This window comes from Vicugna pacos, chromosome 30 (genome assembly GCF_048564905.1).
Source record: "Vicugna pacos chromosome 30, VicPac4, whole genome shotgun sequence".
Lineage (NCBI taxonomy): Eukaryota > Metazoa > Chordata > Mammalia > Artiodactyla > Camelidae > Vicugna > Vicugna pacos.
This window is the reverse complement of record NC_133016.1, coordinates 5,388,862-5,404,933: the sequence shown is the minus strand read 5'-3', so window position 1 is coordinate 5,404,933 and position 16,072 is coordinate 5,388,862. Positions and strand designations below refer to the sequence as shown.

At 46.0% G+C, this 16,072-nt stretch overlaps 1 protein-coding gene across 7 annotated transcripts in view; it reads left to right on the top strand.

Moving 5' to 3' along the window:
- The window catches only part of SOCS6 (suppressor of cytokine signaling 6), a 73,379-nt gene that overhangs the window by 41,863 nt on the left and 15,444 nt on the right, over nt 1-16,072 (top strand). Inside the window, exon 7 of one of the 7 annotated variants that reach the window (XR_012065653.1) lies at nt 7,925-9,610. The exons of the other annotated variants lie outside the window; for them this stretch is intronic. The gene's annotated coding sequence lies outside the window, so the exon portion shown is untranslated. Of the gene's footprint in view, nt 1-7,924; nt 9,611-16,072 lie in introns of those variants that run through there. 7 annotated transcript variants of the gene reach the window in all.

Here is a 16,072-nt window from a genome sequence, read left to right as displayed (position 1 = left end):
TGCCATTCCTGTGAGAGCTGGGTTCTCTGGCTGAGGATGAAATAGGGAAGTGATGTTGCCTGAGCGCCGAGCTGGGTGCTCCACACCCGTCAGGGCCAGGCAGACTGCGGCGTCTGTGTTTCACTGTTAGTCATCAGTGGCAACATCTATTGCCATCAAAGGCAAGTCAGAATGATTGGATGTCAGAAAGGAATCTCTCATTTTACCGTCTTTCACAAGGAAGCAACAGTAGCCTTCCTATCCGTGTTTACTTTTGTGCAGAATGGGAATTTGTTTTCTTGCTTTACATGTCACTTTACATACGTCCCCACTTTCGGTGAGGAAGTGAAGGTTCATTTGGATGATGAAGTGAGTTTTGGAGGGGCAAATTCATTCGGTCATCAGACAGGTCTGGACCTCTTCTGGGGACCGCTGTGCTCCCCACACAGTGCCAGGGTACGTGCCCTTCCCTCTGAAACCAGGACCCCTCAACCGTGCCTGTAGACGATTTGAGCTAAAGGCTGAGAAGCAGCTGAGTCATGAGGTGGCCCACTCTGTGCCGTCCTGACCTGGCTGTCTGGCTGGGTCCGTGGGAACACTCTTAACGGTGTCAATAGGCAACAGGCAGCAGTGCATTTAAACAGAGCCAGGGAGCTGCTGTGTGCACAGCCCGACTGTGGCACAAGTGGGTTCTTTTCCTGGGGACTTAGAATGTGACAGGCGTCTCAAGCTGATGGGCTCATGGGGTTAGCCTTTTGCAGCCATGATGCTAATTTTAACATTTTTTTTCTCCTAACTACCCACCACCCCCATCCTTCCTTCCTTCCTCCCTTCCTCTTTTCCTTCCCTCCTTCCTTCCTTCTTCCCTCCCTCCCTCCCTTCCTTCCTTTCTTTCACCTCTATTTAGATTTTGTCTTAGAAACAGTTTTGAAAGAATCTAGAGGTCCCTTTTTAAACTTCCCACCTGTAGGCATCTTGCTGAGCCTCATCTAGGCTCTTCTTGCAAACGTCTACGAAAGAGACAGCCATCATCCCATAAGTCAGCCGGTTCTGAAGAGCGTGTTGGAGGGCGTTGCCTGTATTCAGCGAGTATCTCCTATTAGATTTCATAATCTCGTACCAACAGTGAAACTCCAAAATCCTGTTGGATAAATGGCAAAAAGGAGTATTGCGCTGACTGGATATTGCATGGCGAGGGCTTCCCTTTTGCGTTAGGCTATGTTGATTCAGAAGTGAGTGACAGTTTACAAGTCTCCGTCAGAGAATCGGGAGGGAAAGTACATAAGAAGCACAGCAACAAGCCTGAGAAATGCAATGAGGTGTAAAAGAGAAAGAAACAACGGTGTTGTTTGCCATCGTGACTGGCACATTTAAAATCAAAATGTCGAGGATACATCTTTGCAAGGATCTCTGATCACAGCCCTCTCCATGGTCAGCAAGGTTATGAAACAAGTCATCTTCTTCCTTCTTCCCTCCTTCCCTCCCTCCCTTTCTTACTTCTTGCCTTCTCTCTAAGGCTTATCACTACGAACTTTTCAAGGAGGAGAGGTTAATCGCTTTGGTTTGAAATCACGAGAGAAGGCATCATGAGTGAGCATTTGAGTGTTTGGTCAGTTGGGATGGGAGAGACTGAATCAAAGCAGGTGGCCCTGTGCCATGATTGTTACTGAGTCTCCTGGAGTGACTCAGTCATGATTATTCAGGCTACTGTTTCACAAAGTAAACATGCAGCCCACAGGCAGCCATCGCTGTTGACACTTCCTTATCCTTGACTTTGGGGAGGGTCAGAGCACTCACTGACACGCCAGGAACACTCAGCTGCCTTCAGCAAGTCTCCCAGGCGGCAGGTGGCCTTCCCAAGCCAGATGCTCCCAGGGAGGCACCTTGCCTTCTGTGCCATTCTGGGCGAGCGACCTGCAACTGTATCCCCATCTCCCTTAAAAGCAGATTGCAGTACAAAGAGCGTGGCAATCAGGGGGAAACAAATATAGGTGCCATATTTGTGTTTGGAACAGTGGTCACAACAGATTCTGACTAAGCCTGTAGATGATGGTAGTTGAGGGTTATCCAAAGGTTGAAGGTCACCGGCAGAGTTCGTCGGAGTCTGTTCACTCAGAGTCTCCTGCCGTGCGGGACTCAGCCACCCTCGCGCTCCTTCTGCTAGAGACTCAGAGGGATTTGAAAGGAGAGTTTTACAGAGCAAAAGGGGGAAATCTCAAACGGTCTTTGGTCAACATCCTATTCGGGGGGGATTTCCCCGAAGGGTGGGGCTTCTGGAAGTGGTGGGGGTGGTGGGAGCGGGTCCTGGGCGAGGAGTCTTCTGATTGATTTCCAAATTCGCCGGACAGTCTTCGGTCGGGTCGCTGTCCGCAGGCGCGGCACTGGGGCCTTCCCGGGCTGGGTCCGCTCGTGAAGGTTTCCTTGTTCCCCTGAGGGTCTGTCTGCTTCTCTGCTTTGGGCTCCACGTCTAGCCTAAGCCAGTGCTGCAGGACCGCCACGTGAAAGTGTGAGCTCCTCGTTCAGGATGCACCCGTGCCTGGGGTGTGTGATGAGTCAGTAAGTACTTGTAGAATGTATAACACATATTCTGTAAGACGGATTTTTCTGGGAAAACCGTCAGATAGAAAAGTTGAAAGAATTGTGCAGTAAACATCCGTGTCGTCCCCACCTCGATCCTATAATTAAAATATTACTCTACTTGTTTCATCAAATCTCTCTCCATGTATTCACTCCACAGGAGAAATTTTCATATGACACATTTGACTAAGCTGATAAGAAAACAAAGTTTATAGCCTTCATAGCCTTCCTTACATATGTGAGGAGAGATTCTAGTCCAAGAGAATGTGAGTGATAGTTCCAGAAATGTCTTAATTGCCCTTATAAACCACTGTTGTTTGCCAAACACGGGAGGGGCTCAGATCCTGTATGAGGCTTTTAGTGTCCAAGGATTTCACGGTGCTCAAGGTTCATTTGTTGACAGTATTATGGAGCCGGAATTTACCCATACTTAGAAAAGATTATTATTAAACTTGTAGGGAGAAATGCCTATAAGCATTAATGCTTTTTGAGCATTAAGCTTTTTAAGCTTAATGGAGCTACTATAATCAGTGTTTGTCACATGATTTGTTTTTTTTTTTTTTGGAAGGTTCCATGGAAGTCGGCTTAAGTCACAGATGAAAGTTGATTCTCTAGGTTAAATGAGGCAGGTAAAAGCTGAATATGCCTGCTGCTTCAAAGGCTTTTAGGAGGCTAGCCATCCAGATATGTTTGCTTGCTTTTTTCCTCTACTCTGTATTTCTGTGTACTATGAAAAGTCTAGCGTGTGGCCTCTGACGAGCGAGGCGAGGACTTGTGGGTACGGCTGGGAGTCAGTGCAGCCTTTGAGGAAAGAGCCAGATGCCTTGATTTGGGTTCAGCCTCTGTCCTTCATATTTGGGGCAAGTCACTTAGCTGCCCTGAGTCTCAATTTCTGCATCATGGAATGAATTTAATCCACAATTAAATTACCTCCCAAGGTTCTCATGAAGATGAAATGAGATACTTCCAGTAAAATGTCTGGCTCGTAGTGACAAACAGTAAATACTAGTCATCAGTTACAATGTGGCAAAAGTCATATACTTTAGAGAAAAAAGAAAATATGCATATATTGGTAGAACAGAATTCTAGTTTTGAGCTGGAAGGGACCTCAAAAAAGCTCTCCCTCAACTCTCCCTCTGACAAATGAGAACCTGAAGTCCAGAGACATTGATTTCCCTATACTAATAGTTAAATTGATTCTGGAATAGCATGAAAACCAAGGTTTTTTATTCCTTTAAGTAAAGCTCTTTCCACTCCACCAGGCATTCCTGATTTGAGGATGCTGGGGACACCCCACTGCTGCAGTGATCAAGCACACAATCCTTGGAGACACACAGACCTGAACTCACACCCAGTCTTCACCTCTTATTTTGTGATGTGGGCAAGTTGCACCCTGGTTTTCTCTCTGTAAATGGGTTTTGTAATCCTACCAGATGAGGCTGTTCTGGGGTTAAATGAGATAATAGAGTAAGACACACTGCACAGTGCTTCAGAATATAATAGGGTCCCCGTTATTGTAGCTGCTATTAACAAAAAAAAAAAAAAAAAGAGGAGGTGGAGGAAGAGAAGGAGGAGGGATTTTAAAGGAAGAACACATTCCCTCGTTCTCATAATAGATTATCAAAGACTTAAATCCTGAAAAGACTGTGGCACTTCCAGGGGGAATTAGAAAAAAAGCAGAAGCTAAGTAGAAGAGTAGAAGATGGAAAGATGGGAAGAGAGAAAAGATGCTGATGGAAAGCAGCTGATGGCCATCAAGCATTTCTGTTACTTCTGGGGCTCTCGACTTCGGTTAGGGACAGAAGGTCACAGCCATGGTGCAGTTTGATTCCACTGCAGGATTTGCACCAAAAGCCCTTCACCTCACCCTTATGCGTGCTTTTGCTTCTTCTTGATTCCTACCTGACCCTAATTTTTGGATTACTTGGATACAGAATCACTGTCTCAGAAAGTTGCAAAGCAACCTTCAATGTGTTCTGTTGAATAGCTGTGTAAAATTTATGTCCCGCGTACGCTGTTTGTTCAGTAAGAGAAGGAGTTAACCTAAATAGGTTTTGAATTTGAGTGTAACCATTATGACAGACAGGCAAAGAGGACAGACTGCCGAGTCCATGAGGCAGTGAAATGTCGTGGTCTGGAGCACACGGGTGTATGAGAAGTGTCGGTGATAATGGAAATGTTCTCCATCTGCTCTGTCCAGTATAAGCCATGGGCCACGTGTGGCTTTTGAGCACCTGAACTGTGGCTAGTGCCATCGAAGAACTGAATCTGTAATGTTTCTTAATTTTTATTAGGTTAATTTAGATTTTAAATATGGCCCCATGTGGTTAGTGGCTACCATATCGGGCTGTGCAGAACAGAGTGTAATGGTGGAATGCAGACACTGAAGCACAAGGCCAGGGTTCGCATCCCAACTTTGCCCTCGCTGGTCTCCCCACTGCTCAGTTCCACGGGGTCCCCATCTGTAAGAGCCATCATGAAGACCATGAGTCAACAGATGGGATCAATATATGGAAAGTCATACATTGAGCCAATGTATGGAATGAGTCAATATATGGGAAAGAATCAATGTGTGAAAAGTACATTCTATATATGAGTTTGTTTTCATTACCGCTCTTCTGGGGAGGTCATGAGATCTATGTTAACTAACAGATCACTACATGATTGTTTCACCTGAATTTTGCCCTCTGTTGACTGAGCCTGGAGAGTTCTGTCAGGTCAGCAGTGGGGTTAGTCAGAGCATCGTCTTCTGGTTCTGAGAGTTAATGTTCCTGTGCGTTGGCAGTTTTAGCTCATATAGACAGCGAGGAAACTGGGTGTTTGGTTCTGCTAGATTTATCTCTGTTGGCATATTGTCTTCTACCCTCAGTTTTTGCATCTGACAGATGAGAAAAACTCTACCCCATTTCTCAGGTGTCTACATTTTAGAGTCACATGGGGGATGTTAAATAGCAATAAGTAGATGGTTGCATTTAAGTAGATGATTGCATTTCAGACATTTGGAACACCTTTCCCCTGGATTGTCATAATTATAACATGGCAAGCATTGAGTGGTTTTTCTAGGCACTGGGCTGAGTGGTTTGTGGTCATTATTTCCGCTGGTCTTTAATGTGACCCTATTAGGAGGATATTGTCACCATTATTTTAAGGGGACAGGACAGAGAGTTTAGGCAGTGTGCTCCAGGTCACGTAGGCAATGAGCAGCAAAAATAGGCTTGGTTCTCTTTGACTCTGAAGCTTGTATGCTGAAGTTTGTAGAATGGCCTTCTCTTACGGTCTGAGAACACACTTGTTAACTCTAAGTGTGTTTTCCCACATGCTTTTAAAAAATTCAATAATTAGGAAATCAGTTTTAAACCTGGAAAACTTTTGGAAACAGGAAGCGTGGTGGCTTTGCAGAATGAGGAGATTGGAACATTTTGGTTGTTTATGCCCCTTTTGTTGATGAAACTTCAATCATCTGAAATTTACTTTGCACAGTTTTCCTTGAGAAAGCCTCTTGCTCCAGGGTTTCTTATGCTGTTACCAACACAAAATGCAAGTAGCTGGTGCTTGAGATGATCACACCCCCTTCCTGCTTCTTCTTTCCTCCTGGCTCTTCCCTTCCAATGCCTAACAGCAACTCAACAAATATTCATCAAACTCCTACCATGACTGGGCTCCGTGTTGGACACCGAACAAGATAAAACACTAAACAAGAAAATATGACTCCTGTTCTCATGGGGTTTATGGGCACTCGTGTAGTAGCCTGCAAACATCAACTTTGGGAAAAAACTGGACCAGAAAGAACTCATACAGCATCTTGTGCATAGTAGCCTCTAACAACAAAAACTTCCTCCAAAATCCTTACTATAAAACAGAGATTTGGTCCCCTAGCAGCCCCTAGGTAAATAGTGATGTGCAGTGTGTTTTTCTCATTATGACACTAAAAGCCTTTAAATTGGGTGTTTCTATTCTATCACAAAACTACGAAGTTAGACATTTATGAATCCTGCTGAGCCCCTAACTGAGGATTTATGATTTAAGTGGAACACTAGGGAGCTGTTGGGTCAATAAAAAAATCTCTAAAATTCTTTAAAAATGATCAGAGTCGGAAACAAAAAATATGTTAGCAACATTATTTGGATTTTAGGGACCAGGAAGTGTCATTAGCCATAGTGGAAGTAAAATACACGAGATGAATATTATTGCTCAAGGAAAATACAGAACAAAAAGGTACAGAGAGTGTATAAAGCACACAGCACATGTGCTTTTTAAAAATTATTTTATTGCAATAGCTAACATAAGTTAGCTTCTCTGTGGTGCTTTATAAATATAATAATGGCAGGTGAGACATTAAAAGCACAACAACAAAAAAAAAACTGAATTATCTTTGCTACTTCATTTTATGATAGCCACACCTTTCCTAAAAGGTATTTGAAATCATCTTGTGATAATCAATTTTTTTCGGGGGGGATATAATTAAGTTTATTTATTTATTTATTTTAGTGGGGGTACTGGGGATTGAACCCAGGACCTAATGCATGCTAGGCATGCCCTCTACCACTGAGCTATACCCTCCCCTTAAATTTTGATAATTAGATAAAGGCATTAGGAGGGGTGGGTATAGCTCAGCGGTAGAGCGTGTGCCTAGCATGCACAAGGTCCTGGGCTCAATTTCTAAACCGCCATTAAAAAAAGAAAGAAAGAAAAGGGGCAAAAAAGGGAAGGGACTGAGGGAAGTACTAGGAATTTTGCATATACGCTGGACTCCTTCCTCCACTCACTCGTTGTCCCAGGCAGAGTTCAGATACAAAGGGTTTTGTATAAACCTGGGCCTGTCTTACAGGGGCTAGTGGTTTCTTTAAACAAAGCACACATAATTCCATCACAAGTCAAGTCAAAGGCAGTAACTGTGCCAGTTAGGCAAAGACGGGTTCCGTCACCGGGCTGTACTAATCCGGCAGGTTTTGTGGAGGAAGTAGCAGAACTTGCGCCAGGGCCAGGGAAGCGGACGGGCTTTGGAAGAGGCCCAGAGGAATGAAGAGCCAACGGATGAGAGCGCACGGCGTGCCCAAGAGTAGGCGGGAGCCGGCGTTGTGGAGGTCCCCAGGCATTGATTCCCTGTGCTGGTGGGAGACTCGGGTTGGAATCATAGAGAAATAAACAAGGGAGTAATAAACCAGGTAGTAACGTACTGGGGAGAAATCTGACAGGTGGGGAAGGAGCTTGGGCTTTACCTTGAGGAGCACCACTCTGGCCCCTGGTCGTGTGTGAGGCTCGCTAGGGAGCGTGATGGAAATGCAGATTCTCGGGCCTCTAGTCAACCACACCAGGGACTTGATGTGTCCTGAGGCCCTATCATCTGCCATCTTTTAAAATTCCTTAGATGGTCCAGTCCAGGGACCAAAGTGCGGGAACCAGTGTCGCGGATAATGGAGAAACACAGGAACTTTCCGAGACAGAATTTTACAAGTGGAATTCCAAGAAGCTTAATTTTACAGGAGTGTCCAGGATGACTTACTGGAGAAATATACCTGAGTTTAGGAAATCAGCCAGACGTTTTCTACGTCCCCAATCTGTCCATGAATCTTTCCCAACAATTATTTATCAAGGACCGTCTATGTGTGAGGCTCTGTGAGAGAGAACGCAGAGGCTTTCAATCTCGGTACCCATCAAAATCACCTGGGATTTCCCTAAGAGCTCAACCTACTCCCAGGCTGCACTCCAGGCCAATCAAATCACATCACGTCAAAAGCCGGACCAGATGGCGCAATTTTTAAATGTCGCAGGTGATTCCAGTGCGGCCAATACCAAGATCCACTGCTTTAGAGGAAACAGACCTACAGCAATACTTCTCTTCCCTTCAGAACTTGCAATCTCGTTGGAGAAATTAAACACGTGTAGAAATAAGTGAATGTGCTTTCTGCACAGAACTCAGTTATTGGCAGGAGATAGGAATTCTGAGTACTGCTTTGTGAATTTTGGTAGACATCATCTCTGGGTCAAGACGGATACCTGTGTCTGGAGGGGAAAGAGGAATCTAAGTACAAACTGGGAGAATTGTTTCCCCAACCTCGCTCACCGTGGGGTCCAGGTGCCACTCCATGAGGGACCTCACACCCTCAACGCCTCAGCCTGCCCTTCTGTGAGCTGTCTTTGCAAATCAAAGCATCGGCTCACGTCTCTCTGCACAGGTACTGCTGGCCGTGGCCAGATGAAAACCTAGATTTTAAAATTTTATTCTAAATTCCTGACCACAGAAGTCAAGTCATACTGCAGTGCTGCCTGGAGGCCATCCTTTTAAAACCCAAGTCCGGTCCTGTTGCTCCTCTGCTCAACCCTACAACGACCACAGGCCCATTTACTCTGAGTGGAAGCAAAGTTCCTCCAAAGCCAGCAAGGCTGTGCCTGTTCCCCGTCCCTGCCCCTCCACCCCCGGGGGCTTCCTTCCCAGGGCAGAGGAACAGAATCATTCCTCAGGTTTCCTTATTGTCTCAACGGCCGCACGTGCCACTCTCTTGGGTCAAGAAGGCTCAACGCCATGGAGTCGCTCCTGGCTCCTGACTCTGCCTGCTTCATCCTCCCTCTCAGCCTCTCCTCGGAGCTGTCTGTTATTTCACAGCGACGTTCTTTATCTCCACCCCGGCTCCTAGCAGAACTTCTCTAAGTTTAAAGCAAATTCGAGGAGTGGCTGGTTGGACACGACGCCCCTGGGAGTCAGAAAGAGGAAGCTGATACAGAGACCTCTCCGCCTTCCCCTTTCCACACCGTGGCCTTTGCTTAGTTGGCACTGTGTCTTCCTTGACGTTGAGTTTAACTGACTCCATAAGAAGACAGGGGAAGGCAAGGGAAGGAAAATGAGAGAAAACACCTCGGGACGTAGAACTGGCTGTGATCTAATTATCCAGGTCCTTTCTGCCTGAAGCGTCATACTTCCTCCTGGCAGTGCTTTGCCCCACTGTGGCGTATTTACAATGTATCTGGCTTTGTTCTGAATTCTCCACATCTGTAAACTTGTAGAACCCCTGTAAGGAAGGTACTGTTCTCGTACTTATTTCACAGATGAGGAAAGCCAGGGGGTGAAAAGTGACCTTGATCACACAGCTGAGAATAAAACCAGAATCTGAGCCCAAACCTGCAGTCCAGCTCCCCTTGTTCGGCCGTCTTTATATCGTGCCCATTCTGGACGTTTACACAGCTCTCTCCGGCTTTTCCCACAACATGCCCTCAGCAGCAATCTCGCCCCTCCTGGGCACCCTGGTTCACCCTGTCCCCTTCCAGGCTTCATTCAGAAGTGACTTCTCACTCTCTTCTTCGACAATCTGAACTCTCACAGCAATTTACCTGCCATAGTACATACTTATTACCTTCTCTTCTGTATAACCTACCCGTGTGCTCCAGCCCAGAAGCTTCCTCCAAGTATTTCTAGGTGCTCCTGGAAAAGGAACCACTGGCACTCAGAGCCGCCTGCCAGCCAGCCCCCTCAGGCCTGTCTCATAAAGGGAGAGAAGCACCTCCTCTTTCATCCATTCCTTCCTTGGGTAGATGCTGGGGACCTGCTGTGTACCACCCTGGTGATACATTTGTGGTCACAACAGATGAAAATTTCTGCCTTAACAGCTTTCAATTAGCAAAGAGATCAGATAATAAACATCATAAAAAGTAAACTGCCTAGTGTGTAGAAGGAGAAAAGAGAATAGCCAATTAGGGTCAAGAGAATGCTGGGGGCAGGGTGGGGGGAGTTGCATTTTAAGTGAGTGGCCAAGGTCACACACATTTGACTTTGTGAGGATAATGACAAGTTTCCTTTTAGACTTGTTGAGTATGAGATGCAGATGGGTGATGCAAATGGCCTGGGGTCAGTGTGAGATAAAACAACTAGACCTGAGCAGAGAGGGCAGAGCAGAAGATAGTAGTCTCTTAAAGGTTCTCCCTGCTTCTCATCTCTCCCCTCTAAATTATTCCCTGTGTTATATCCAGCCTGGTCTTTGTACAACACAGATCTGGTCCCGTCACACCCCTGTTTGTCTAGAGAATTTATTGTCTAGAGAGTCTTTCTACTTTCACTTCCTGGTCCACTGGGGATAAATCATCAAGATGACCTTTTCACAGTGTCTTCCTCTTCACAGAGAAGGCCTTTGCAGCTTAGACAGGGAATTGGTGCGCTACGTAGGATATTCCACCTTAAATGCCAGCAGGGGCTCCTGCCCTCGATAGTTGTGACAGCTGGTGCCCTCACAGTCTTCAGGACACGGGAATCCCTCAGGGCCCGGGTTGGATCTGTGAAGTCTATTGCAGATATCCCTGGTTTGGACATTGGTTGTCTGATTGGCCCATCAGGGTTTTTTCTGGTGGTGGAGGGAAGCAGAATTTAAGGATGGAAGGGGCATGGTGAATTACTTGATCGAGGGGGCCATGAGACAGGTGGCTCTCGTGCTGTGGGGGGCAAGGGAAGCAAAGCGGAACGTCAGCCTGTAAATGACTCAAGGTTATGAAATCGAAACCCAGGGACAGCCAGTCACAAACAGCCCACTAGGCTTTAAGCGGCAGCGAGTCAGAAACCCCCTGACTCGGCTCCCTCACTTTCTCTGCAGAAGTTTCTCCCGGCTCCCAGCTACTTCCGGTTTGGGGCTGCCCCATAGGAATCGATTTTTGCTCAGATAAACTCTTCACATTTTTTATATGCCTCAGTTTATCTTTTAAGAGACATTAAAGTTCTTGCAGTGCAACCTCCCACCACGCGCTGCGGGATTACTCAAGTCAGCCCTGCCACATGGTGGTCCAGCTCTGGCTAAACGTTCCTGTTCCGGAAGCGTGAAGCTATTAATTGCAGCCTCGTCTGTAACAGTCAAACTTTGGAAGCAACCAAACTATTTAGTACAGAAGTAAGTCACCATTAGACAAGAAGTAGAAATTATATCTGTGGATGTTTGTGAAAAGGTTTATGATTTTAAGTTAAAAAGGCTGAAAATGAACTTGCATTTATATTATGCTTAAAACTGTCGACAAGAGGATGGGCAAATATGCAGAATAAAATGCCTGGGCTCTGAGGGTAAATTTTCTTTTAAACATTTATAAATAGCGTATAATTTTGCTTATTTGGTGTTCTTATATCAAACGAATACAAATAAGAAGTTGGTTTTACTTTTTTTTTTCCCCTGCTTGAAAACCGGTAAGTGTCAAGGGGGCTAATATTTTGGTGTGGAGATAGTGACTTACAACGATATTCTCAGGGTGGGGCAGAGGCAATGAGCAAAGGAAAAAGTTTTACGTGTATCTGGTGAGGCAGGCAAATACTTCATCCCTCCCACCCCCTTTGAAAATCGCTGTAGCTGTTTCCTGAATTTGCATTTGCAATTTAACACGAGCCGGGGGATCACATTGAAAAGGAACAGTTTTAAGAGAAAACACAGCACAAGAGAAAACCGTCCACCAATACGTAGAACAAACCTAATTACATCCTCACTTATATCCTGTACCATACAGCACCATACGGCTGATTGGCAGAGCTCCCCCGCCTGAGTGGCTTCCGTCTGCTTGTTTTGATGTATCTGCATCCCGCAGACGTAGCAGTGTAGTGTTTAGATGCAGGGATGCGTGGTCTTCCGCTGTTGTACCTTCTGTTGTCTGGAGACTCACACGACCAGAGGGTGGACAGATTCCGTTTTGTTCTCATTATTTGCCCAGAGCGTTTAACAGTGTGATAGGTGCTGCAGCCCTACGGCAGTTCACAAAGGATAGTATCTTCGTTTTTCGGATGCAGATTTTTAGGTAGAGCCGAGTCTCAGGTTTTTGGATAGAAAAGGTCAACCACAGCCAACTCAGTTCGAAATAACCTTAAAAACAATATTGCTGTCCCACGGAATGAGAGGGTTAGATCTACTTAATTTTAGCTTTTTTGACAATTTATGATGATTAACATTAAAGTCTTAAAAACGAGATGGAAATTAGCCATTAGTGGAATAAGTAAAAAATAAATCTATTTTATTGGCATTTAGAGAGCAAAAGCTATATTCTAGTTTAGAGGAAGAATATTGCTTTCCTCTATTAATATAGCATTTAAATTCATAGGCTCTGGTATTTAGTAAAAATACAGCCTATTTAGGTGCTGAATCAAGGAAGGAGCAAGGCAGAATTTTTTTAGTTTTATTCTAATTGGGCTGTAAATCTAGGAGTCTGGGGAGACTCATACCAGACGGACTATAATTTCTTGCTCTTCCCCTTATAATAATTCAGCACAATTTTACCCAATCTGTCTCGGCTCTCTGTTAATTAGATAAATGAAAAGAACTCCTAATCTTCATCTAGGGTTTACTTCTGATAAATCACCTTGCTTTTCTGTCTTGTTAAACTTTACTCCCGTCTTACTACAGTTGTCACTCGACTAGGTGCCCTGTTTTCCCACTGCTTTGGTTACCCCTCCTTCCCTGGGAGGTGGCCCGTAACTAAAGGTAGACTCTTTAGGGTCTGGCCCAGATGGACAGTGGCTCAAGGGGCTCTTCCAGCTGTTTCTGGCGGGTGAATGTGTCTGCCTGAGTTTGGATGGATGTCAAAACTGGAACCCTGAGGAGTGACTGGGACAGCCCTGGGAACCGGAAAACAAAGAATGAAATGTTTTGAAATAATTTGGAACTTTGCCAGTATGTCTTTAATGAAAATGTTTTAATCAAGGCTTTTTAATTAAAAAAAAACAACACTCAAGTAGACTCAATATGAATTCGTTCTCAATTAGATGATTAGGGAAATGCAAATGCCACGGCCCATCCGACCACCCAGACAGCCGAGCACAAAGGTGGGTGCGTGTAACGAACGTTACACAAAACGGCCTTGTTGGAAAGGTCCCTGGATGATGATTAACCAAGATAATGAACTTCTGGCCTGAGCTGAGCTCCCCTGAGATTGCGGGCATCGGTACTGAAGCAGCAGCATCACTGGACCAAAGGGCAAAACCCTCCAGCTAGACAGAAAAAGGCTGACTCTCCCTCCAACCTGTCGCTCTGGTGACCAGTCCCTGCATTTCGGGGATGGAGACCTTACATGGCCTCTAAGGTCTTCAACATATTATTTAGATTTCACTGCCAAAAGGAAGCTCATTCCTTCTTTCTTACCTTCTCTTTTTAAATATTTACTGTTACATCCGCACCGTCCCTCTCTCCTCTGTCTTACACCCCCCCGCCCCACACCCTTACTTCTTTGGGTTTATTTACTCTTTAACTTCCGGCCAGCTCCTGCGCTCACAGCGCACACAGCCGCCAAGCGCTGCTGCAGCCCTTCCTTCCCCCAAACCCGCCCCGCTGCTGCTGTCAGCCCTGCCAGTCGGGTAGGGGAAGCAGCCTGGAACAGGGTCCTGATGTCAGAAGAGTTTTTAAAAAACTTGCCACTGCGTGTGCCTCCTCATCCCCCAGAGTCCTCAGCCACCACCCTGGCTCCTGACACGCAGGGAGGACACCGTGTGACGTTCAGGGGCCTCCGGGTCTGGCAGGGCCCAGCCCCGCTTTGTGGGCTGGGAGGTGATTGATCGCCTTTGGCTTGTCTCCTGCTAGGTCTCTTTCCCAATTCTCGGGCACTTTTTTAAGTGTGTTCAAGGAGTGAATCTTGCTCACACACCCGGATTGATGTGTCTGTCTGATAAAAGCATGAGGATTCGGGTGGCTCTAGTGTTTTTCAGCCCCAACCCGCCCCTGTCACTGATTTTAGTAGTAGAAGTATATCCACAGGATAAGTCACAGGCTGGACGGTGTGTCATGAAGTGCTTGAGAGTGTGAACAGCCTTGAATGTAACTGGAGGAAACTGGGTGTTCCATGAATGCTAAGGAGGCCACAGGCCTGGGCAGCCTGGGGGTGAATGGGTTGCACCCGGGGTGCTGGTTCCCCAGGGCTGCTGTCTTAAAGGACCACAACCCGGGAGGCTTAGAACAACTGAAATTTATCTTCTCACTGTTCTGGAAGCCAGACGTCCGTCCAAAATCAAAGCGCTGGCAGGGCTGGTTCTTCCTGGAGGCTCTGAGGGAGAGCCTTTCCCAGGCCTCTCTGCTGGCTTCTGCTGCTTGCTGGCAGTCCTTGGCATCCCTTGGCTTGGAGACACATCACCTGACTTCAGTGTCTCTTCTCACGTGTCTGTGTCTGCACGTCCCCCTTTTTATAAGGACACCAGTCATTGGATTGGGGCCCACCCTACTCCAGCGTGACCTCATCTTCCCTTGACTACCTCGGCAGGGACCCGACTTCCAAACAAGGTCACAGTCACTGGTACTGGGGGCCAGGACATGAACAGAGCCTTCGCTCGGGTTGAATGATTCAAGCCAGTACACGGCGTTCCCCACTCCTCCGTGCTCACAGCTCCGCCTCGCCTTCCTCCCTCTGCAGGTCAGTCCCGAGGCTTTGGCACTCGGTCAGGCCTGCACGTTCTGGGTGTCTCCCGCCTGTCTTCACCTCTTTTATCTCAGATTCCCCGTATTGATTGTTTCCACCACCATCATTCCCCCAGAGTCCCAATCTTGGCTGAAGGGATCGTGGTTTGTAGTTGGCTTCTGATGTGTGCCCTTTGTGGAACAAAGCACCTTGGCATTCTTAAGTTTGACATTTGTGATTCTTAGACATTATGTAAATGGAACACACAGGCCAAGAAAAGATTTGTGATTGGGGTGGGGGCATAATTCTGAACCGGCTGGTTCTGCAAAGTTTGTAGAGTGTCCTGGAGCTACTGAGTGAGCCCAGCCTGCCACCAGCATCCACCCCTCAGCCTGGCTCACTGGTTCTCTAGTCACAGTTTGTTGACTGAAATAAAATGCACAACTAAAAGTTGAAATCTATGGTTTATTCAGTTGATATTTCTGAGGACTTAAGCCTAGGGTGACAGCCTCTCAGATCACTCCTAGGGATTGCTTAAAAGTGACAAGGGAGAAGCCAGGATATATGAGTTTTTGCAACAAAGACCAGGTAGTTGGAACATCAACAGATGACTATTAATTAAAGAAAACCAGATACCTCAAGTTAAGGAATTTAGCACTTTTCTATGTATGGGAAGGCATAAAGATCTGGGCTCACTGAATGCATTCCTTTGTTGTGCACCTGGCTGTTTAAGGCCAGTATCCTGTTCTTTCCCATCCTGAGTTCCCTCTGGGGGCACCGTTGTGGGTGGCTGCAGAGCCTGGCTGCCTGCTTGTCTGCACCCTGAGTTCCTGTTGCTCACTGTCCAGGGTGGTGGTAGCGGCTGATGACTTGATGTGCACAGCATCCTTTGTGCACTGATATGACTGGCAATATTTTTTGTTCACAGCTTGAACAGTATTTCTTCATTTTTTTTTTTTTGAGAACATTGTCCATTGGGAGAAAAAATATATGTTCATGAGATGCTGCAAAGGACTTGGAGCTTGGGAGGAAGAACAGCAGCCCAGATAAATATTTTTGGATATGTATAAATTTGGAGATTCTTGGAGATCTCATGTGTTCCTCACAGATACCGTGGATCTATGGTATTTGCATGTGATTTCCAAGTTATCATTTCTTATTTTCAAGTTATTATTATTTTTTA